Source organism: Canis lupus, chromosome 5 (assembly GCF_003254725.2).
Source record: "Canis lupus dingo isolate Sandy chromosome 5, ASM325472v2, whole genome shotgun sequence".
NCBI lineage: Eukaryota > Metazoa > Chordata > Mammalia > Carnivora > Canidae > Canis > Canis lupus.
The window spans coordinates 22668012-22692633 of NC_064247.1; the positions used below are offsets into that span (position 1 = coordinate 22668012).

The window sequence follows — 24622 nt, forward strand, 5'->3', positions numbered from 1 at the left end:
CCTGAGCGCTCCGGCCCCACTTCATGAGTCAGCAGTGCACTCCACCGTGCATGGTTCTGCGTTACCTGTGAAATGTGGGAAGATGTCTGGGGCCCTCTTTAGCCAGTAGGATCATATTTCAGTTTAGTCGTCTTCCTTCTTGCCTCACGCTCCTGTCCACTGTCTTCATGCAGGTCCCTGGCGTCTGATACACAGCGAGCTGTAGGATGAGGACATGCCAAGACATGCCTGCCATCCCGAATGTGTACATTCCCCCAAATCTGGACTCTTAGCTGGAACCAGATGGACAAGCATCACTTCCACCTGGGCTCTGGCTGATGGTTCTCTTCACATCTCAGTTTCCTGTTGGTTTTCCCTCTTTTGCTGTTCTGTCTCTCTCTCCAACCTCCCCCTCCCCCCATGGCCTCTCCTGGGGGCAGACCTTAGGAAGGTGGGCTGGGATTGGGACTTGCCCCGCTGCACCTGCAGTCCCAGGCCTGTGCCCACTGCATCCTGTCCTCAAGGCACCGCCCTCTACAGAGATGCCTGAGGGCATTCGCTTCTGAGAACCCACTTTTTTTCTGCATGACTAGCTTGTAAAGAAGGAGGGATACATGGAGACAATTCCCAAGAATTGCCCACTTTTTCAGAAAATGTATGTGACCTAGTTTTGGCTTTGAACTGAGAGCAAACTTAGCGGAGTACAGGTCTGTTTACTTGTGCACATGTGTGGAATCTGGAGAACTCAATGCAACATTCCCTTTCCTGTCTGGGCTGTTTGTATAATTGTACATAAATGTAGCAATAAATACATTCTAATAAATACATTCTAACATCAGCCAGGGGGGCATTCCTTTCCTCCTGCCCCTGCATCCTCCTATCTGGTTCTCATCCTCTCTGATTTCACAGAGCATTAGTTTGGAGTTGGCCAGTGTTTGGAGAAGGAAGCTTGGGGAGTATGGTGGTGGAGCTGGGATGTGAAGCAGCATTATTAATTCACTAAGTGGCACTCTTCCTGGTGCTCTGAGGTGGCTCGAATGTCCAAGGCTGGACCTCTGAGGATCGGGTGGCAGCTTGCACGGTGAGCGGCTTTAACAGTCCCTCCAAGAATGTGCTGCTCTACAGTCAGAAGGCAGACACCTGTAAGCACAGAGTTACCTCATAAAGATTTTCAGAAAAAAACATGCAAAACATGCCACATGATTTGCACTTTGTCCATCTGTCTCTGATATTTTTCTTTTTTTCTTTCTTTCTTTTTTTTGTTTTTGATGTTTTTCAAGGGCACTAGCCAAGTTTTAGAAACAGTGTCCTCCTAAAGGGGACACCTGTTTATCTTGCAGAGATAATGCTGTTTGTCAGATCAAGGAGGATTTGCTCCCACACTGGTCTCATAATTTATTTGAAATCTTTGGTTATCAGGCATTTTTACAACTTAAAAGAGAAATCACATACATTGCTATGGTTTCTCATCAGATTTGCTGTTTCTCAGGCTCCTCCTTGATTTCTAAGTGGAAATCCGCGTAAAATGAATACGTAAGAATGTAACATCTTCAGCCCCTGGGGTGCAGTGGAAGCTGCGTGTCCTGGGCCAGCATGTGGAAAACCACTTGTCATGTTAGAACTACGTAGACTGAGCGCCTGAGGAAATCACAAGGTGGAGTCCTCTGAGCCCCTGATCAGATAACCATCCGGACGGTCGTGCCAGGCTGTCTTTCACCTTTCCATGGACCCTGTGGCTCGGGATCCCTGGGTGAAGAGGGCACAGTGCGGGTACCCCCGTGGGAGAACTCGGCACAGACCTTGTCTACACACAGACACAGTGTGGCCAGGACAGGTGATGGGGGTGGGTGTTAAAAAGATATGTGACAAATGATCAGTTGCCTCTGGTGAGAGTGTGACAACACATAAGCCTCGTTAGAATGTGGTGTAGCCACGAGTTCCTCAGCCTTTGATGGAGCTATGGAGGCTGGGGATCCCCCCACCCCTCTGCCCCGAGGTCTCAGGCCTGGGCAGGCAGGCTCCGCCTCTGCTGGGGGGTCAGGGCCTGGCTGCGTTCCTCCAGCCTCCTGTGCCCCATTCATCTGCCCGAAAATGAGCTGTTTGCACTGAATAATTTCTGAGATCCTTTCTGTTCCCTGAGGCTCTCCTCCGGCCAGGGAAGGGGGCATATCTCTACTGCTCCAGGGCCAGGTCGTGGGGAGGGTGAAAAACGGGCAATGGAGAGGCAGGAGAGAGGAAGGTGACACACTTTCAGATGCTAACAAGCTCAGTGAGGTGACTCCAAGTCAAGCCCCCCTGGCAAACCACTTCCAAGGAGCCACGGGACTGGCTCTCACGTCGGGCCCGGGCGTCCCACAGGCTGGGTTTCTTCTCAGGCTCTTTTGCAGAGGGCAGGAGATGGCAGCTGACACCCGCCATTGGGCCAGACTGGGAAGGGCAAGGCTCAGACCAAGAAGCCACTTTCTGGCGGGGGACGGCGCCGTGAAGTGCTCCTCTTGGGCCTTGGCAAGTGCCGGACTTGGTCGGTCCTCACAGGGGAGCAGCAACCCAAAGGGAGAAAAGCCGGTCACTTCAGTCACCAATCGTCCACAACACGAAGAGTTGAGGCACAGGCTGGTGGGGGCCGCCTCCCTCCCTCGCGTCGGGCGCCACAGTCCTGCGCTCGGCGGATGGGCCGCTTGACTGGTGGGTTTGGAGCCGAGCGAGGGGGGCTCCCAGGGCTCGCCTCCCCTCCCCGCGGTGGGAGCCGGCTCTCTGCAGGGAGCTCAGCTGCCTCTGCGCCTCTGGCCCTCGTTTCCAAGGCAGGCCGGTCCCCGCGTGAGGGCGAAGCGTGTCCAGCGGTGGCCCAGCAGCCACCGCCCAAGCCGCGCTCTGCAGCACCAGCTGCATCTGTGAGAAAGGGGACCTGCCGGCCTCCAGCTGCTGATTCTCTCACTTTCATTCTCCACGAATTACAGCCCTTCTCACTTTATCATGCATCCTGATCACCTGGAGGATTTGTTAAAACACAGATGCTGGGCTCTGCTCCCCGAGTCTCTGGTCTCTGCTCCCCGGGTAGGCGGGTAGGCGTGGGGATGGAGAGTTTGCGTCTCTAGGACATCCCCAGGTGCGCAGCCCAGCTGTGCCTGGCTGGGGGGGGGGGGGGGCTGTATTTAGAGACAGAGCTCTGGGCTGGGAGAAAGCTCTGTTTAAGGTTAAGGGCCCCCTCCATCTCCGGGACCGAATGTTCTCCTGGCCTCTGAGTCAGCGGGGCGTCCTTGACTAAACCGGAGCCGACGAACCTTCTCTGGTCACTGTGAGTAACTCCAAAAATCAATATCCTCTTTTCGCCCGCGGCCTTGGGGAGGAACAAATGGTTATAAATTACACTCATTTCTGTTCTAAGTAGAACATGCGATGAATCAATGCCAGCCATAAATCAGCCCCGAAATGCCAGTGTGGAAACAGCATCTGGGAGCCTCTTGCAGCTCTCCTTTGGTAAGAGCGTGTAGGGCTCTGTGCAGAGGCACTTAGGGGCCCGCAGTAATGACGAAGCTCGTGCATTTGGAGAACGTTTCCCTGAGCTGTGACACCCGCATTAGCATATCAGTGGACAGTCTGAAGAGCCTTCAAAAAACTGCACGTACCAGTGGGATGAACGCAGGACCAGAAAGAAAACATTTATCCCCCAAAGTCTCGCTGGCTTTTCTCAGCCACTAGGCCCCCCCACCCCCTTCAGGTAAGTGCTCTCTGGACTCTGCCGGGGGCGAGAGGCTTTCACCCTTTGCTACCTCCCGGGGATGCACTCCCTCAGCAGGTCTTCTTTAGGGGCTGGTTTCTCCCACTTAAAAACTCAGAGTTCTTAAAAATCACTGTCCGCCATCTGCCCTGCTGACTTGGGCCCTGTCCAGCCTGGTCCTGCCCTGGCCCAGCCCACCCCTCCCATCACCCCTTTCCGTGGGTGCGGCTGGGCCAGGCCCCCCCGCACGGACCCCGGCAGCGCCCACACCTCCGAGGCTCATCCTGGTTCTGGTGTCTTTGGGCCGTTTTGTTCCCCTTAATTCCGCGGGGACCCATCGGCCCTGTCCCCACACAGAACACGCGGTCCTTCAGGCGCCACCACAGGGGGCAGGGCCTGGGGGCCCAGGAGTGACCCCCGTCTCTTCTCGCCTTTCCCTGGCCAGAAGTAGTGCCACCTCCCCGCGGCCGGCCGGCGCGTCTGTCCGCAGCAGCAGCCTCGGCCTCCAGGGCTCCCACCCGGGGGTGTCTGCGCGCCCCCCGCCCCGGGGCACTGACTGCGTGAGGACACGCGGTGTGTGAGGCCCTGGCATCTAGGGGCGGGGGCCCGGGAAGTGTCCGGGGGCCCGATGGGGACCCTGCCCGGGGCGGCCCTTGTGCCCAGGGCTCACGTCCCCTCCCCGAGACCGCCGCCCCGTGCGGCCGCGGCCCCAGGACTATGGGCAGGAATGACAGGAAGATTGCGAGCAGGGGTGGAGGGGTGGCGGGAGCACCCCAGCTGGCCTGGACCCTCCTCCCCGGCCTTCGGGCAGGCCTGGTGCCTCACCCCGCGTTTGGCGCCCCCGGGTTCCTGGGTGGGGCCGGCCCGAGGTGCGCCACCAGCCTTACCAAGCCGGGACCCCTGTCGCTGGGTCCCCCCGGCCGGCTGGCCCTACCGTCGGAAATGAGCCTCCCTTGAAGTCCAACTGCACCATTTTCTCCGGTGTGACTTGGGGCAGCTGCTTTAACCTCTCTGGACTGAAGTCTACACACCTATAAAGGAATGGATTGATTTTTATCACCCATATTTTTCTCCCCAGATGAAGTCTGTAGCTGCTCAGAAACCCGTTTTTGGTTCCTTTTGGCTTACATGAACTGAGCGCTGGTGGTTGTGTACTGTTCCCTGGGGGCAGCCTGCTCTCGCCCTGGGCAGCTTGTTCTAGAAAGTACCCCAGGTAGAGCAGAAGAGACCTGGTCTGAGCTCTGACGAATGCCTGCGCCCGCCAATGAGGAAGAAGGTTCCCTGAGAACATACCCGCTCTGACTTACTCCGTCCACAGCATGTAGGACCATCGCTGTGTGCGGGGCCAGGGAGGGTGCAAGTGACAAGTGGATTGGACGCTGCAGCCTGTCCTCCCCGCGAGCCTCGCTGCTGTGTCTCATCCCACCGTCTGTCCTCGCTCCGGCTCTGGCCTCGTCCTGAGGCAGCCAGGAGGTCGAGGGGTGCTTTGAGAGGGACAAGGAGAGGCCCAGGGTATATGGAGGGTCATGAGACCGATGGCTTATACCCAAATCATCAAGAGTTGACTGTGGGGTATGTCCTGAGTCTGCATCTAGGGTGACTAACATCTGAGGGTACAAGCTGCCTTTTTCTCCGGGTGGCCGCCATGGGTGGCGGAGCTGATGACCTCCCTGTGCCCTACTATCTACCACCTTGATGTGTGTGGCCCCCAGGCCCTGGATGCCTCCCTTTCCTTGCTCTGTTGGGGGATGTTGCTGAGCTCTGGGTAGCACAGTCCTGATGGGGCCCATTGTCCTCTCTGGGGATACCCTTCTGATTCATACGTCAGACACTAGGGTATGGAGCCATGGCCCCCTTCCTAGACAAGCCCTGAGGCCCTCCCACCCAATCTCCTCTGGGCCTTCTGCTTCTTGCCCACGCACCCACCCTTGCCTCCTGCCGGGATGAGGTAGCAGGGGGTCCTGAGGAGCTGCTGGCTGTGAAGTAGCTCATGGCCTGAAAGCAGAGTTAGGACCCACAGCCCTGAGCCCCAGAGTGCGTGCAGGTGTGCGTAGCCCGGAGCCTGGCTACCACCTCAGCTGTGCTCACTCAGCCAGATCTAGACACATTTTAAGGTAATGCCTGGAATGTGGCAACAGGAAATTTGTCCGTTGGTTCATCGTGTAGGTCCTGAGCTTCAAATAGATCAAGTCCCTGCCTTAATGGAGTCTACATTCCGGTACAGGGAGATGAACAGTGAACACACTGCATGTTTAGTCAGACAGTGAGAATTAGTCTGGAGAATGGGGCAGGTCACAGGGAATGCAATTTTTAGAACACCTATTATTGAAACAGAGTTGACCTACAATTTTCTATTCATTTCTAGTGTATAACAGAGAGACTCCTCAGTTCTAGACATTATGCAGTGCTCAACAGCATAAGCGTAGTTGCCATCTGTCACTATAGAACACTGTTAGGGTACTGCTGACTGTATTCCGTAGGCAGTCCTTTATATCACTGTGACTAATTTATGTTATAACTGGAAGTATGTACCTCTTAATCCCCTTCACCTATTTGCCGGTCCCACCATAAAACCCCCAACCTGGCAATCATGGTCTGTTCTGTGTTTACTTGTGTTGGTTTGTTATTTAGATCCCACATATCTCCAGATTCTCAACAAAGGCAAGAGTTTCGCCCTCTTTATGGCTGAGCAATGTTCCATGGTATATATACCAATGCTTCTTAACCATCTATTGATAGTCACAGGTTGCTTCCCTAATTGGCTAAGGTAAATAATGATGCAATAAACATATAGGATGTACATGATTTTTGAATTAGTGTTTTTGTTACATTTGGTAAATACACAGTAGTAAAATTACTGGATGGCATGAGATTTCTACTTTTAATTTTTGGAGGAACCTCCATACTGCTTTCCATGGTGTCTCCACCACTTGATGTTCTTATCCACTGTGCAAGAGGATTCCATTTTTTTCCACATTCTGACCAACACTTATTAATTTCACATTTTTGATACCAACCATTCTCATGGGGGGCACAGGGGGAAAAGTGATATCAAGTACTTTTCAATTCCATTTCTCTAATGACTAGTGATGTTGAGGATCCTTTCAAGTGCCTGTTGGCCATCTGCACGTCTTCTTTAGAAAAATGTTAGTTCGGGTCCTCTGCCTGATTTTCCATTGGATCATTAATGGCTGGCTGGTTGGTATTGAATCATATCAGTTCTTGATAGATATTTTGGATATTAGGCCCTCATGGGAACTATCATTTGTATCTCCCATTCAGTAGGTTGCCTTTTCATTCAATTGGTTTCCTTCAATGTGTGAAAGCTTTTCATTTTGGTATAGTCCCTATCATTTATTTTTGCTTCAGTGTTCTTTAATTTTTATTTTGCCTGAGGAGGCATGTCTAGGAAAATGTTCCTGGGCTGACATCCAAGAGATGACTGCCTGTGCCTTCTAGAAGTTTTATGGTTTCAGGTCTGACATTTAGGTCTTTAATCCATGGTGGGTTTATTGTTGTGCCTGGTGTCAGAATGTTTTCTTCTTTTGCAGGTAGCCCAACTCCATTTATTGAGGAGCCTGTCTTTCCCAGTTGTATGTCCTCACCTGCTTTGTCATAGATTGACCATGAGTGTGGGTTTATTTTCGGGCTGCGGTTCTGTTCCATTGACATATGCATCTTTTTGTGCTAATACCATACTGTTTTGACTCTGTTAGCTTTGCAGTAAACCTTGAAATCTGAGACTGTGACACGTCCAGCTTTGTTCTTTCTCCAGGTTGCTTTGGCTCTTTGGGGTCTCTTGCAGTTCCACAGACATTTTAGGATTGCTTATTTTGTAAGGAATGCTATTGGTATTTTGATACAGATGACTTGGAATCTGTAGGTTGCTTTTGGTAGGATGGACTTTTGAACAATATTGGTCCTTTCCACGAGCATGGAATAGCTTTCCATTTGATAGTGTCTTCTTCGGTTTCCTTCCTGTGTGTTTTGTAGATTTCTGAGCACAGGTCTTGCACCTCCTTGGTCGAGTTGATGCCTAGGTATTTTGTTCTCTTTGATGCGATGGACCTGGAATCATTTCCTTCTTTTGTCTTTCTTCTACTCGGTGATTAGTGTATAGAAACCCAAAAGATTTCTGTGTGTGAATCTTGCATCCTACCATTTTCTTGAATTCACATCTTCTAATGGTTCTTTTGGAGGAGTCCTTAGAGTTTTCTAGGTATAGAATCATGTCACTTGCAAGGGACAGTTCTACTTCTTCCTCAGCAATCTGGGTGCCCTTTATTTCTTCTCTTTGTGGGATTGCTGTGGCTAGGACTTGCAACACTATCTTGGATCAAAGTGGTGAAAGTGAACATTGTCTTCTCAATTTTGGTATTGGGTATGGAACACGTGGCTTTTATTAAACTGAGGTATGTTCCTTCAAAACCCACTTTTTTTGAGTTTTCATGATCAACTCATATGGAGTGTTGACATTGCTTTCTTGCATCGATTGAGATATTCACCTTTTCATTATCCTTCATTTTAATAAAATGTGGTATATTGTTTATTTTCTAATATCATCCTTGTATTTCTTGGAATAAATATGAATTGCTTGTGTTGAATGATTATTTTAATATATTTCTGAATGTAGTTTGCTACTATTTTGTGGTTCATGTATGTTTATCTGGCTTATTTGCCTGTAGTTTCTTTTATTGTAATGACTGTGGTTTTGGTCTTGGGTAATTTTTTTTTAAGGATGTGTTTGGAATCCTTGTAAAAAATTTTTTGGAAAAAAATTTTTTTTGGAATACCCTGAGAATAGAAAATAATGCTGCTTGAATTTTTCATTGCATTTGCTTTTTAACCCATAGGTCCCTGGACTTTTATTTGTTGAGTTTTTTGATCACCTGTTCAGTTTCATTACTAATTTTTCTGTTCATATTTTCCATTTTTTGAAGATTTTATTTTTATAATTTGTTTCCTTTTTGTTACTGAATATCTTAGCATATTTTTTAAAGTAGTCTCTTCTAATGGTTTCTGTTTCTGTGGTGTCAAGTATTACTTTTGCTCTTTCATTTCTGAATTTATTGATTTTGTTCCTTTTTCTTCAAGAATCTGGCTTAAAGTTTATCAATTTATTTAGCTTTTTGAATAACCAGCTTTGGTTTCATTGATTTTTTTCCCTCCCTTTTGTTTCTTTAATCTCTCCTTTCATTTATTTCAACTTTGATCTTTATTATTTTAGTTTTTCTACTAATGTTATGATTTACTCTTTTTCTAGTTCATTTAGTTGTAATACTAATTTTTTGTGATTTTTGTTTCTTGATGTGTGCTTGTATTGCTTTATATTTCTCTCTTAGAACTTTTGATGTGAAAAAAGAACTTTTGATGTGAATGCATAATTTTGGACCATTGTGTTTTCATTTTCACTTTTTTTAATTTGTTTTTATGTGTTTTTGATTTCCTGATGAATTTTTAGTTGTCCTATTGGTTGGTTAATAGCTTGTTATTTGCCTCTGACATGTTTGGGTTTTTTTTGTTTTTTTTGTTTTTAAATTCAATTTGCCAACATATAACACCCAGGGCACATCTCATTATGTACTCTCTTTGGTTTTTATTTTTTTCCTTATAATTGATTACTAGCTTCACACTTGAGGTTTGAAAAGATGCATGCTATGCTTTAAGGCTTCTTACATTTATTGAGGCTTGTTTCATGGCCTCACATGTGACCTGTGAGGTAGTGACTATTTCTAATTATCAAGCATCCAAGGAAAGGGATAATGTGAAAAATCAAAGCTAAAGGACACTCCAAAACTGTAGTATCTTGGGAGTTAAATTTTAGAGAAATGTGGGCAGTGTAGTCACATGTACATTTAAACACTGTGCGATACGACATAGTACAGATTGAAGTTTCATATCATATACGTAAATCTTGAATTTTTGTTTTTAATTTTAGTATAGTTAACATATAATGCTTTATAGTTTTGGGTGTACATATAGTGATTCAGCACTTCCATACAAACCAGTGTTCCTCACAAGTGCCTCCTTCATCCTCATCACCTGTTTCACCTCCTACCCACCCCCACCCCTGCCGCCCACCTCCCCGCTGGTGCCCAGCATTTAGAGTTAATAGTCTGTTTCTTGGTTTGCTTTGCTTTTTTTCCCTCCCTTTGCTCATTTGTTTTATTAAATTTCACACATGAGTGAACTCATATGGTTTCTGTTTTTTCCTGACTTATTTTGCTTAGCATAATACTTTCTAGCATTATACTCTCTAGTTCCATCCAAAATTTTATTGTTATGGCTGAATAATATTCCATTGTGTGTGTATTATATCTTCTGTATTAATCTATCAAGGGACACTTAGGCTGCTTCCATAGTTTGGCTATTGTAAATAATGCTGCAGTAAACACAGGGGTGCATGTATCTCTTCAAAATAGTGTTTTTGTATTTTGGGGGTAAATCCCTGTAGTATGATTACTGGGTTATTGGGAAGTTCTATATTTAACTCTTTGAGGAATCCCCATACTGTGTTGCACAGTGAGTGCGCTAGTTTGCATTCCCACCAACAGTGCAAGAGGGTCTCTTTTTCTCCACATCCTTACCAGCACTTCTTATTTCCTGGGTTACTGACTTTAGCCATTCTGACAGGTGTGAGGTGATATCTCATAGTGGTTCTAATGTGTATTTCCCTGATGATGACTGATGTTGGGCATCTCTTCATATGCCTGTTGGCCATCTGGGTGTCTTCTTGAAGAAATTGCTATTCGTGTCTTCTGCCCACATTTAAATTGGGTTATTTATTTTTTGGGTGTTGAGTTGTAGAAGTTCTTCATATATTTTGGGTACTAACCCTTTATTGGATATGTCATTTGCAAATATCTTCTCCTAGGTTGTCTTTTGGTTTTGTTGGTTGTTTCCTGTCTGTGCAGAAGCTTTGTATTCTGATGTCCTAAAAATCTATTTTTGCTTTTATTTCCTTTGCTTCAGGAGCCACATCTGGAAAAATGCTATTATGGCCATTGTCAGAGATATTACTGCCTCAGCTCTGTTCTAGGATTTTCATGGTTTAAGGTCTCACATTTAGGACTTTAATCGATTTTGAGTTTATTTTTGTGTGTGGTGTAAGAAAGTGGTCCAGTTTCATTCTTTTGCAGGTAGCTCTCCAGTTTCCTCAACACCATTTATTGAAAAAAGTATTTTTTTCCATTGGATATTCTTTCCTTCTTCAATGAAGATTAATTGACCATATAATTTTGGGTTTATTTCTGGGTTTTCTCCTCTGTTCCGTTGACCTCATGGGCCTCTTTTAGTGCCAGTATCATATTGTTTCGATTGCACAGCTTTGTAATATCACTGGAAGTCTGGAATTGTGATACTTCCAGCTCTGTTATTCTTTTTCAAAATTATTTTGGCCATTTGGAGTCTTTTTCAGTTCCATATAAATTTTAGGATTGTGAGTTCTACTTCTATGAAAAATGCTTATTGGTATTTTCTTAGGGATTACATTAAACATGTACATTGCTTTGGGTAGTATAGACATTTTAACAATACTTGTTATTCCAAGCCATGAGCATGAAATGTCTTTTCATTTGTTTGTGTCATCTTCAATTTCCTTCATCAGTGTTTATAGTTTTCAGAATAGGTTTTTTTTCCTCCTTGGTTTAGTCCTAAATATTTTATTATTTTTGGTGCAATTGTAAATGGCATTGTTTTCTTAATTTCTCTTTGGGTTGCTTCATTATTAGCATATAGATAATTAACAGATTTCTGCACATTGATTTTTGTATCCTGTGACTTTACTGATTTATCAGTTCTAATAGCTTTTTGGTGGTCTTTCTATATTTGCATCATGTCCTCTGCAAATAGTGGCAGTTTTACTTCTTCCTTAATCAATTTGGATGCCTTCTGTTTCTTTTTCTTGTGTGATTTTTGTGGCTAGGATTTTCAGTACTAGGTTGAAAGTGGTGACAGTGGACATCCTTGTCTTGTTTTGGACCTTTGGGGGAAAGCTCTGTTTTTTTTTCCCCATTGAATATAATGTGAGCTGTGGGTTTTTCCTGTGTTGAGATATATTCCCTCTAAACCAACTTTGCTGAGGGCTTTTATCATGAGTGGATGTCGTACTTTGTCAAATGCTTTTTCTGCATCTATTAATATGATCATGTGGTTTTTATCCTTTGTCTTATTGTGTGATATAACACATTGGTTGCTTTTCAAATATTGAACCACCCTTGCATCCTAGGAATAAATCCCACTTGATCTTGGTGAATGATTTCTTTTAATGCATTGGTGGACTCAGTTTGCTAGACTTTTGTTGAGGATTTTTGCATCTATGGAGATGTTAGTTTGCTGTTTTCTTTCTCTCTCTTTTTTTGGTGGTATTTTGATCTGGTTTTGGTATCAGGATGATGCAAGTCTCATAGAATGAACTTGGAATTTTTCCTTCTATATTTCAGAATAGTTTGAGAAGAATAGGTATTAATTCTTCTTTGAATATTTGGTAGAATTCACCTATGAAGCTGTCTGGTCCTGGACTGTTATTTACTAGGAGTTATTTTATTACTGATTCAGTCTTCTTGCTGACAATCTGTCCAAATTTTCTATTTCTTCCTGTTTCAGTTTTGGTAGGTTCTATGTCTCTAGGAATTTATTCATTTCTTCTTGGTTCTAACTTGTTGGCATATAGGTTTTCATAATCTCTGAAAAATTGTTTATATTTCTGTGGTTTTGGCTATTTCCACTTTCATTTGTGAATTTGAGTCCTTTCTCTCTCTTTTGATGAGTCAAGCTAGTAGTTTATAAATTTGATTGATCTTTTCCAAGAACAAGCTCCTGGTTTCATTGGTCTGTTCTATTGTTTAGTTTCTATATCATTTATTTATGCTCTAGTCTTTATCATTTCCCTTCTTCTGCTAGTTTTAGGTTTTGTTTGTTTTTCTTTTTCTAGCTTTTTTGGGTGTAATATTGAGTTATTTCTTGCTTCTTGAGGAAGGTCTGTATTGCTATCAACTTCTCTCTTAGAATTATTTTTACTGTGTCCCAAAGGTCTTGGATCATTGTGTTTTCATTTTTGTTTCTTTCCACATACTCTTTAAATTTCTTCTTTAATTTCTTGATCTATTTGTTATTGAGTGGCATGTTATTTAAACCCCATGTATTTGTGGTCTTTCTAGAATTTTTTTCTTGTGGTTGACTTCTAGTTTTATAGCATTGTGGTCAGAAAAGATGCATGGTATGACTTTGATCTTTTTGAATTTTGTTGAGGCTTGTTTTATGGCCTAATATGCGATCTATTCTGGAGAATGTTACATGTGCACTTGACAAGAATGTGTATTCCACTGTTTGAGGATGGAATGTTCTGAATAAATCCATTAAATCCATCTGGTCCAATGTGTCATTCAACACCACTCTTTCCTTGTTGATTTTCTGTTTGGATAATCTGTCCATTGATGTAAGTGGAGTGTTAAAGTCCCCTACTATTACTGAATTACTATTGATTAGTCCTTTATGTTTGTTATTAACTATCTCATGTATTTGGGTGCTCCCATGTTGCATGCATAAATGTTTTAATTGTTATATCTTCTTATTGGATTGTCCTCTTTATTATTACATCATGTCCAGGTCTCTGTATAGTCTGTTTTAAGGTCTATTTTGTCTGATAAAATTGTTGCTACTCTGGGTTCCTCTTGAAATGCATTTGCATGATAAATGTTTCTCCATCCCCTCACTTTCAATCTGCAAGTGTCTTTAGGTCTGAGATGAGTCTCTTGTAGGCAGCAAATGGACAGGTCTTGTTTTTTAATCCCCACCATTATTTTGTATCTTTTGATTGGGACATGTAGTCCATTTATATTAAAAGTAATTATTGATATGTATTTATTGTCCTTTGGCTACAAGTTTTGGCATTTTCTTGTAGTTTTACTCTAATCCTTTTCTTGCTCTTTTATGATTTGCTAGTTTTCTTTAATGATATTCTTGGATTCCTTTCTCTTTATGTTTGGCATATCTATTAGTGGTTTGTAATTTGTGGTTATCGCTAGGTTTGTATATATCATCTGCATATAGCAGTCTATATGAAGTTGAGGGTTACTTAACTTTGAACGCAGTCTTTATTCCCACCCCTCACCCCCAACATTTTCGGTATACAGTGTCATATTTTACATCCTTTTATTTTGTGAATCCCTTGACTGATTTCTTACAAAAATACTTAGTTTTACTGCTTTTGTGTTTCCTACTTTTCATACCATCACTTAGTCTTTCCTTTTCACTCAAATAATTCCCTTTAATATTTGTTACAGGGCTGGTTTAGTGGTCACAAACTCTTTCCATTTTTGTCTAGGAACTCCTCATCTCCCCTTCTATTCTGAGTGACACTCTTTCCGAATAGAGTATTCTTGGCTGCAGATTTTTCCCTTTCAGCACAGATACTGTTTGCTAACTGATTTTCTTCCTGAATGTTCTATCCATCAATGTAAGTGGACTATAAGGTCCCTACTTTTATTGTATTACTGTCAACTTCTCCCTTTTTGCCTGTTAATATTTCCTTATGCATTCATTTGCTTTAATACAGGGTGAATTTATAATTGCTGTATACTATTGTTGGATTATTCCTCTGTAATGCTCTTCTTTGTCTCTTGTTCCACTTTTATTTAAAAGCCTGTTTTGTCTGATATAAGTATTCCTACCCCAGACTTTTTTCTCTCTTTCATTTACATGGAAGATGCTGACTTTCAATCTGTTTGTTTCTTTAGGTCTGAAGTGAGTTATAGATGAGTCTTTTAAAAATCCATTCTGTCACTCTGTCTTTTGATTGGAGCATTTAAATAAATACATCTAAAGTTATTGCTCTGAGGTTTGCTGGAGGGGAGGCAGCGGGAGGGGGGGAGTTGGGGATGGAGTAACTGGGTGATGGACATTAAGGAGGGCACGTGATGTAATGAACACTGGGTGTTATATTAGACTGATGAATAATTAAACTCTACCTCCAAAATGAATGATACATAATATGTTAACTAAAGTTACATAAAATTTTAAAATGTTATTACTGATAGGTATTTACTTATTGCCATTTTGTTAATTGTTTTCTAGTTGTTTTTGTTACTACTTCTGTCCCTGTTTCTCTTGCTGTCTTGTGATTTATGAGTTTTGTTAGTGTTATGCTTGAGTTTCTTTTTATATTTTGTATATATTTTTACAGGTTTTTGGTTTGAGGTCACCATTAAGTTCATATATAACATCCTAAGTATGTAGCATTGTATATGGAATTGATAATTACTAAAGTTCAAAAATATTCTAGAACTCCATTTTATTCCCAATTCTCTCCAATTCAAAAACATTCAGAACTCCACTTTATTCCCCTCTACATTTTATATGTACGTTGTCATGTTTTACATATTTTTATTTTGTAGGTCCCTTAACTAATTTTTTAGATATAATTGATTTTACCACTTTAGTCTTTTAGCCTCCTATCCTAGCTTCATAAGTGATTGATCTACTCCCTTTACTATATATTTTTTACTCATGAAGTTTTTCTTTTATAATATTTAAAATAATTATGGTCTTTCCTTTCCACTTAAAGAAGTCCCTTTACCAGTTTTTGTATCATTTAAAGCTCTTGTTTCTTTGGAGATGTTGTGCTTAGAAGACCTATTGAGGGTAGAAAGAGCTAGATTGAAGTCACCAAGTATAAGTGTATTATTATCTAAGTATTTCTTCACTTTAGTTATTAATTGGTTTAAATATTTGGCAGCTCCCACATTCGGGACATATATATTGAGGATTGTTAAGTCCTCTTGTTGGATAGATCCTTTAAGTATGATACAGTGTCCCTCTTCATCTCTCACTACAGTCTTTGGGGTAAATTTTAGTTTATCTGATATAAGGATGGCTACCCGCAGCTTTCTTTTGAGGACCATTTTAATGGTAAATGGTTCTCCAACCTTTTATTTTCAGGCTGTAGGTGTCCTTCTGTCTAAAATGAGTCTCTTGGAGACAGCAAATAGATGGGTCCTGCTTTTTTATCCAGTCTGAAACCCTGCGCCTTTTGATGGGGTCATTAAGCCCGTTCACGTTCAGAGTTACTATTGAGAGATATGAGTTTAGTGTCATCATGATATCTATTCAGTCCTTGTTTTTGTGGATTGTTTCACTGAACTTCTTCTTAAAGGGGAATTTTAAGAGTCCCCTTAAAATTTCTTGCAGAGCTGGTTTGGAGGTCACATATTCTTTCAGTTCCTGCCTGTCTTGGAAGCTCTTTATCTCTCCTTCCATTTTGAATGAGAGCCTTGCTGGATAAAGTATTCTTGGTAGCATGTTCTTCTCATTTAGGACCCTGAATATATCCTGCCAGCTCTTCTGGCCTGCCAGGTCTCTGTGGAGAGGTCTGCTGTTACCCTAATACTCCTCCCCATAAAAGTCAGGGATTTCTTGTCTCTTGCTGCTTTAAGGATCTTCTCTTTATCTTTGGAATTTGCAAGCTTCACTATTAAATGTCGAGGTGTTGAACGGTTTTTATTGATTTTAGGGGGGGATCTCTCTATTTCCTGGACCTGAATGCCTGTTCCCCTTCCCAGATTAGGAAAGTTTTCAGCTAGAATTTGTTCAAATACATATTCTGGCCCTCTGTCCCTTTCGGCGCCCTCGGGAACCCCAATTAAACGTAGGTTTTTCTTCCTCAGGCCTGTCGTTTATTTCCCTTAATCTGTCTTCATGGTCTTTTAATTGTCTGTCTCTTTTTTCCTCAGTTTCCCTCTTTGCCATCAACTTGTCTTCTAGGTCACTCACTCGTTCTTCCACCTCGTTAACCCTCGTCGTTAGGACTTCTAGTTTGGATTGCATCTCATTCAATTGATTTTTAATTTCTGCCTGATTGGATCTAAATTCTGCAGTCATGAAGTCTCTTGAGTCCTTTATGCTTTTTTCTAGAGCCACCAGTAGCTGTATAATAGTGCTTCTGAATTGGCTTTCTGACATTGAATTGTAATCCAGATTTTGTAACTCTGTGGGAGAGAGGACTGTTTCTGATTCTTTCTTTTGAGGTGAGGTTTTCCTTCTAGTCATTTTGCTCAGTGCAGAGTGGCCAAAAACAAGTTGTATTGGGAAAAGGAGAAAAAGAGAGAGAAAGAAGGAAAGAAAAGAGAAAAAGAAAAAAGGAAGAAAAAAAGAAAAAAGAGAAGAAAAAGAGAAAGAAAAAGAAAGAAGGGCAAAAAAGGGTGGGGGGAGAGCAATCAGAAATAAAAACAAAAAAGAACCACGGGGGAGTATCTTCTGATTCTGTGTACTTTAAGTCCCTTGACTTCCCCTGGAACTTGTCCGTCTAGCTGGTCTTCTGGGGGAGGGGCCTGTTGTGCTGATTTTCAGGTGTTAGCACTTGGGGGAGCTGCTTTGCCCCTACCTGGTGCAGGGCTCAGTGGGGGTTGTTTACCCCGTGAGGCCCCAGGAGCAACAGCCCCAGTGGCGGGGCCAGCTCTGGAGCCCTGGAGTCAGCCCCGCTGTAACTCCGGAGCGCTCGGTCTGCAGGGCCTGGAGGCTCCGGGGCGGGGCCACTGATCTGCTCAGCTGGGGCAGGAGCGTCCTCGCTGTCCTGGGCCCTCCCGGCCTCTGCCTGTCCCGGGGGAGGCCGGATCCTGGGCTGTCCCGGCGCCCTGTGCTCCGGGGCCTGCACTGTTGGATTCGCGCTCCCGCCCCGCAGCCCCCTCAGCGGAGCCTCTTCCTCCGCCCGAGCCCCTCCGAGCTGCTCCAGGTCCCGCAGCCGCCTCTCTGGAGCCGCCGCCCGAGCCCCCCGAGCTGCTCCGGGTCCCGCCGGGTCCGCCGTGCGCGCTGCAGCCCTTAGGGAGCTCGGCGCACTCTCCTGGGCGCGCAGTTGCTGTTACTGTCCCGGGGAGCCCGAGGGCATCCCCGCCCTCCTGGGTCCTGCTCCAACTCCCTGCGAGCCCCTTTCCGCCCGGGAAGGTCGGTGCAGCTCCTGCGTCTCCGGGACTGGGCTCTCCTGTCCTGGGGACACTCGCCCCGGCCTCAGCCCGGCTCCTCGCGGGGCCCCTCCCCCTTGGAGGCCTTTTGTTTCTTTATTTCTTTTTCCCCGTCTTCCTACCTTGATAGAAGCGCGAACTCTTCTCACTGTAGCCTTCCAGCTGGTCTCTCTTTAAATCTCAGGCCGAATTCGCAGATTTTCAGGATGATTTGAAGGTTATCTAGGTAATTTGGTGGGGACAGGTGACCTGGGGACCCTGCTCTTCCACCATCTTGCCCCTCCTCCCCTTTACCAGTGTTTGTAAAGCTGGTTTAGTGGTGATAAATTTCTTCAATTTTTTGTTTGGGAAACTCTATCTTTTCTTCAATTCTGAATAGTAACCTTGCTTGTATAGTGCTTTTGGTTGTAGGATTTTCCTACCACACCGTTCCTTTCTGCCTGTGCATCTGCTGCTGGAAAATCAGTTGCCAGTGTATTAGTTGGCAGGGTTTTTGTTGTACATAACTAGTCGCTTTTCTCTTGCTGCTTTTAAAATTCTCTCTTCATCTTTAATCTTTGACAGTTTAATGATTATATGTTGTAGCGTAAACCTCTCTGCATTCATGTTTTTTGGGTCCCTCTGTGCTTCGTGAACCTAGATGTTGTTTCCTTTTCCACATTAGGGAATTTTCCAGCTCTTGTTTCTTCAAATAAATTTTCTACCCTCTTCTTTCTCATTTTCTTTTCTTTCTGGAACCCCCCAAACATGCATATTCTCTTGATATTTTCCATAATATCCATTAATTTATCATTTTAAAAATTCTGTTTTTCAGGGCACTTGGGTGGCTCAGTCGATTAAGCATCTGCCTTTGGCTCGGGTCATGATCTTGGAGTCCTGGGATTGAGTCCCATGTTGGGCTCCCTGCTCAGAGGGAAGTCTGTTTCTCCCTCTCCCCACTGCTCTCTCTCTCTTTCTCTCTCTCTCACTCTCTTGCTCTCTCTCTCCTTCTCCCTCTTTCTCTCAAATTAAATCTTTAAAAAGAATTATTATTTTCTTTTTGTTGTACCACATGGGTGCTTTCCATTACCCTGTCTTCCAGATCAGATTCTTTCTTCCACATTCTCTAATATGTTGATATTTGGTTTATTTTTCTTTTTTAATAATAAATTTATTTTTTATTGGTGTTCAATTTGCCAACATACAGAATAACACCCAGTGCTCATTTTCATTTCAGTTATTCTTCAATTCTGATCATCTCTTGTTTCCATTTTCTCTCTCTTTATTGAAGCTGTCCCTGAGTTCATCCACTCTTGTCTCCAGTTGGGTAAGCATCCCTATTATCATTATTTTTTAAGATTTTATTTATTTATTCATAAGAGACACACAGAGAGAGGCAGAGACATAGGCAGAGGAAGAAGCAGGGAACCCGATGCAGGACTCCATCCCAGGACCCCAGGATCACAACCTGAACCAAAGGCAGATGCTGAAGCACTGAGCCATCCAGGTGTCCCAGGTGAGCATCTTTATGACCATTTCTTTGAATCCTTTATTAGATAGGTTGCTTTTCTCTATTTCATTCCTTTTCCTGAGGTTCTTTCTTATTTTATTTGAAGCCTATTCCTTTTTCTTCTTACTTTGCTTGACTTTTTGTGTTTGTTCCTGTGAATTATGTGCATGCAACAGCTACTACTGTTAAATCTGATGGAACGATCTTGTGCATGGGTATCTCATTTTGTATGTTTGGTGATTTTGGCTAGCTTGGCTGGAGCTGTGGTTGGCATCACTTGGGGGTCCGGGGGCACTCTGTGCTGGGGCCTATGTGGTGTGATGGCTGGAGCAGACAAGGCAGTGGGCTAGGGTGGTCTCTTGGCTCTCCACACATGGAGTTCCTGGTTGGACAGCTGAAGCTATTTGAGCATGTTTTGGGGGTAGTCTTAGGCTCTCTGCACAGGGTGTCCTGGTAGGAAATGTGAAACCTGAGTGCGTGCAACCTGGGTAGTCCCAGGGCTATCTGCACAGAGGGTTCCCTTCTAAGATATGGGAAGCTGAAGAGGGTGCAGGTCAGGGAGGCCCTGAGGTCCTGTGTGCAGGGGACACCCCTGTGGGGTGGCTGGAGTTGATATGGGTGCAGGCTGGGGTTCCCTGGCAGGGTGGCTATAGCCAAGGTAGGTGTGGGTTAGGGGATCCCGGTATATCCCACACATATGGAATCCTGGCCGGATTGCTGAAACCGCGCTGAGTGCCAGCTTGAGGAGGGTGGGGGGGTCCTGGAATGCTCTGCGAGTCCTCTGGAGCTGAACGAGCGTGGGCCTGGGGTGCTCCAGGTTGCTTTGCGCCCGGGTCACTTGGGCGAGACGGCGGTAGCGGTAGTTGGCGCCGAGCAGGGACGTCCCCCGTGTATCAGTCCGGGGCTGCGCTGGGGGGTTGGCTGGGGCTGCTGTGCCCCGACGCCTGGGCCTCGGTGAGGCGACGGGTCAGCCGTGGGCCCCGACCTGCTCCCGCGCCGGCGGGGGAAGGGCTGAGCGCACGGGGCGCCCGCCAGGCCCGGCCCACGCAGGGCCCCGCCGCTCCCCGCCGGCACAGTTCCAGGGCTGCATCCTCTCTCCTATTTTAACTGCATCTTTTTTTTTTCCTGTGCCCCGGGGCATCTGGGGCCCGGGGCTGGCGGGGCGGCAGGCTGGGGGCTGGAGCCCGCTCGTGCCGCCGTCGCGGTGCAGGGGCTGCCAGCGGGGGGGGGGGGGGGGTAGGGGTGGGGTGGGGGGTGGGATGGGGGGAGGCGTCCTGAAGCTGCAGTTCCTTTTCCGGCTTCGCCCCGGGGTTGCCGCGAGCTGCAACCCTCCGCTTTACCAGCAGAAAGAGCCCGCGCCGGGCAGAGCGCGCCTCCTCCGGGGACAGTGAGCCCCGCGGCGGGGGCCGGCAGGCTCGTGCGGGCAGAGCTTCCCGGGGGGGCGGCGAACCCCGACCTGGGCCGACGGGGTGCTGTTTGCCCCTGCAGGTTAGCAGAGGTGGCCGAGGGGCCCCAGGTGGGCGCCGCAGCGGCCGCTGCCTGGGCCATGTCCGCGGGCCGCCGCCAGGACCTCCGGAGCCTGGCTGCTGCGTCCCCGATGCGCACGTACCTTCGCAGCCCCCCAGAGCTTCTGGCTGGACCCCGGTGTTCCCTGCACCACCCCCTTGGCCAGGCGGCATTTCCTGCTACCCGCCTGGGAGCTGGCACCACAAGTCTGTGTATCAGGATCTTCCAGAGCCGGCTGCCACCATCCCCTTTCCCCGGCCCCATGACCGCCGCCACCTGGTGAGCCTAGTGTCACCAGGCAACCTCCGGCTGGGGAAGGGGAAGAGCAGAGCTGAGAGTCCTGAACTTTCTGGATGACTGGGAAGCGGGGAGGGTGGGAGGGCAGCGTGTGAAGGGCCCCGGGGCTGGTGGAGCCTCGCTGCACTGCCCCCGGGCCACGGTGGCCTCCAGTCCCGCTCGGGCTGGTCCCGTGCTGCCCGCCACCGGGGTGCCACATGGGCCGTGACGCGGAGCTTGGACCAGCAGACCGTGCACTCGCTCTGCGTCTCCCTTGACGGATTCGGGATTCACAGCATTTTGATGCGCGCTGTATTCACGACGTGCAGCGGGCTCTGTCCCAGCCTCGGCCGTTCGGTCCGTACATAGCAAAGCCCTAGGTCCCCGCGGAGAGGGCTGGGCGGCCTTTCATGTGGTTCAAATTGGGTTGGCCATCCCCCCGAATCTTCCACCTGCACATCTGCAAGCTACTCAAATGAATAGTAAGTACAGGTTTGGAAAGTAGAGTGGGGAGAGGAGAGCTCAAGGTGAGGCGCGGAAAAGCCTGTGGCCTGGGACCAGTGTCAGGGGCCGGCGGGGGCGCGGGGCTGCGGGGGGCTGGGCCGGGCTGACAACTTCTGTATTGTACTTCCTGCGCTTTGAGCTTTCTGTCCCTCATTGAGCTGTCCTGGGGAACAGAAGGGCATCTGCTGGGTCACCTAATTAAGCTTGTCTGGCTCTAATCTCCTGCTGAATTTGTGCAAATAGATGGCCTGGGAACTGCAGATGGCAGCTCCTTCGCATGAAAGCTGTTGTGTTTGCAGTGGGCCTCATAGGAGTCTCCAAGCGCACCCAGGAAGGGCTTCCTGCATGAGTGGACTCGCTGCCTGTTACTCCCCAGGACCAGAGGGGGCGCTAAGGAGGGACCCAGGAGTCCAGGCTCCAGTCCTGGGCCAGAGGAAGAGTGTCCTTGGCTTCCCAGGCCCTGAGCAGGGAGCCCTGGGCAGCTGGTTGGTCTGTGGCCTGGGCTGGCGCCACCAGACAAACCTCAGGACGGCCGATCTCGGACGATCTTTCCCTCCAACCTGAGTGACCCCTCGTCAGGATGACTGGGGCTGTGACAGCAGAGCAGTGAATGCGAGGGGGTCTCCTAAAGTGCAGACACAAGCTCATGTCCCGCTTTTCCTAGCCTCCCCTGCCCTCGCTGAGGTCCTGGCACGGAGGTCACTCCTAAATGTTTGCACAATAACCGCGCGGAGCATGACCACGGGCACTCCCAATGCTGTCTTGCAGCACAGTGAACAGAAAAGGGAATTTGAGAAGAAGAGGGATTTCTCTTTGAGCAAGTGCTTTATTTATTTATTTTTTAAATTTTATTTATTTATTCATGAGAGACACAGAGACACAGGCAGAGGGAGAAGCAGGCCCCTTGCAGGGAGCCCGATGTGGGACTCGATCCCAGGACCCTGGGATCACGCCCTGGGCCGAAGGCAGACGCTTAGCGCTGAGCCACCCAGGTGTCCCTGAGCAAGTGCTTTGTCCTTTCTGAGTCTTAGTCTTCTCATTTCTAAGAAGTGGCAATGTCTGCTGCAAAGGACTGTGGTTTAACCAAACTGTGGTGCTGGGCCCTCAAATGTGAGTGGTCTCCCCACCAGCCCTCTCCAAATTTGAGGGGAGCAGTTAGTTATAAACTAGGAGCAAATGCCCAAAGGGGGAAAAATCACCCAATTAGATGAGAAGTTTTCCCAGATCTGTGCCTGGTGCAGCTGAGCCACCAACCGAAGCACATGCTGCTCTGTCTAGATTGGCCCTGGGGTTCCCATCGGGAGGGACTGACGTCCCCTTCCACTCAGGTCAGGGGGGCTGGGGTGCAGACGGCCGCATCTCCAGGGCCCTGGCTGGGGTGGGGGAGCGGTAATGCCATCCCTGACCTACTGGGCTGTGAGCTTCCAGAAGCTTTGCCTTCTGTGTTCTCCTTATTTTTGTTATTCCATTACTTTCCTATTAGGATCCATAGAAGAGTCTTTAGGAGGCCTCGCAGTGGGGGGTAGCACGGAACTAGGGTGCCAAGAACTCTTTCAACGGGTTACAGTGCCATTCCTGAAGTAGACGCCACCACTGGGATCGTCCCAGGACCCTGTGGGAGTCGGAACTCTGGCCAGCAGAGTTGTATGCAGCGCAGCTGCGCAGGGCCAAGTGCTCGAAGGTGAACATCAGGAAACGGCTGTGTGTTTACACACCAGCATTTACAGAGTCACGAGGTGGACTCACGCGTGAACCTGCCTGTGCACGGGGTCTAGCTCCGCACTCAGAAGCCAGCAGGTGAGGCTGCCCAGCTCCGCACAGGGTGCGGGTGGCAGGACTCCGTCTCCAGGGGCCACGGGGGTGGGGGGTGCTGGTGGGGGTTTGCACATAGGAATGCAGTTTTTCAAAGGTTGCTTTAAACCTCTTAGAGCCGAGCAGCACCCGGGTGGCTCAGTCGGTTGAGCACTGGACTCGATTTTTGGCTCAGGTCATGAACTCAGGATTGTGGGATTGAGTCCCACACTGGGCTCCCTGCTGGGTGTGGGGCCTGCTTAGTATTCTCTCTCCCTGTCTCCCTCTGCCCCTCCCCTGCTTGCATATGTGCGTGTGCTTGCTCTCTCTAAAAATAAGTCTTTAAACCAGCATCTGAGGCTGAGGTACAAATGCTGGTTAAGTACATATGTCCTGCTAATGAGACCCAGGGATAGGGATTTTGCTGCTGTTTCCATCTCCTTTTCCCCAGCATTACCTGACTCATCAGGTTGTATGAATCCTTTTTCTGTAGACAAAGGAGCGAGGTGGGGAAGGACTAAGCTACTAGCACTAGTCCACAGGGTAGCTTCCTTGGATGCTCAGTCCCACCTCTGCTGCCAACAGACTACGGAGTTGGAATGTGCTGTGTTCTCTGCCAACTGCAGCTGAAGGGCGTAGTTAAATCTACTGACGGAGGGGAGATAAATTACCTAAATCCAGATCCTAGGCCAAGAGTTTAAGGTGGGGGGTGGGGGGTGGAGGAAGGAAACACCTGACAGATGGTGATTTTAGTAAAACAAAACCCAAGAAGCAAAATGAAAAACTGAAAAACAATGAAGGAAAAAACCCCTCTCTGATCTGGAGATAAAAGTTTCTTAGACATGGACACAGAACATGAATTTGCTACATCATGAAGATCAGTAGCCCATTTTGGATTTGTGACTACGTATGAAATGAGTATTTTCAATTCCCAGTTGGGTATAAAATAAGGGAAGCGAACCTACTTAGATGAGGCATTAGTAGGATTGTAGGCTTGATTCATGCCAAGAGGGGTGCAGGAAACGAGACCCATACAACGGAGACCTCACTGGGCCACCAGATGACACAGAAAGACTTCAGGGGCTTAGGTTAATCACTGGTGGGAAATTGGTAAGGAATGACTAGTTGTCTTTGGCCCTTAATTCCAATTTTCATATGAATTCATTTGGCTCCAACACACTGGTAAGGAACACGTGCGCATCCGTGAAGACTCCTGTTCTGGAACCACGGAAGGCAGGCGAGCCCCGGGCCTGGAGGAAGGGGCCCTCGATTACTTAGCATCTGTGCTGCTGCAGGAGGTTCATTTCCTCACGAAACAAAAACAAACCACCATAAAAAAAAAGTTTTTAATTTTTTTTTCTTAGTGGTGGAATCACATCACTGTTTCAATATGGATTTCCAGTAAGT

The 24622-nt window shown here is 46.8% G+C and overlaps 1 protein-coding gene and 1 long non-coding RNA gene across 17 annotated transcripts in view; both read left to right on the top strand.

The window, feature by feature from the left end:
* RDX (radixin) overlaps positions 1-817 on the top strand; it is an 87698-nt gene extending 86881 nt beyond the window's left edge. For all 8 annotated transcript variants that reach the window (XM_049109980.1, XM_025465603.3, XM_035716710.2 and 5 more), the window contains one exon: positions 174-817. The gene's annotated coding sequence lies outside the window, so the exon portion shown is untranslated. The remainder of the gene's footprint in view (positions 1-173) is intronic.
* A 2316-nt stretch (positions 818-3133) lies between these two features.
* LOC112671378 (uncharacterized) overlaps positions 3134-24622 on the top strand; it is a 39513-nt gene continuing 18024 nt past the window's right edge. For 7 of the 9 annotated variants that reach the window (XR_007410688.1, XR_004816097.2, XR_007410691.1 and 4 more), the window contains exons 1-2: positions 3134-3274; positions 3368-3697. This is a non-coding gene — a long non-coding RNA (uncharacterized LOC112671378). The remainder of the gene's footprint in view (positions 3275-3367; positions 3698-24622) is intronic. The other 2 variants (XR_004816089.2, XR_004816091.2) reach the window with 2 other exon arrangements.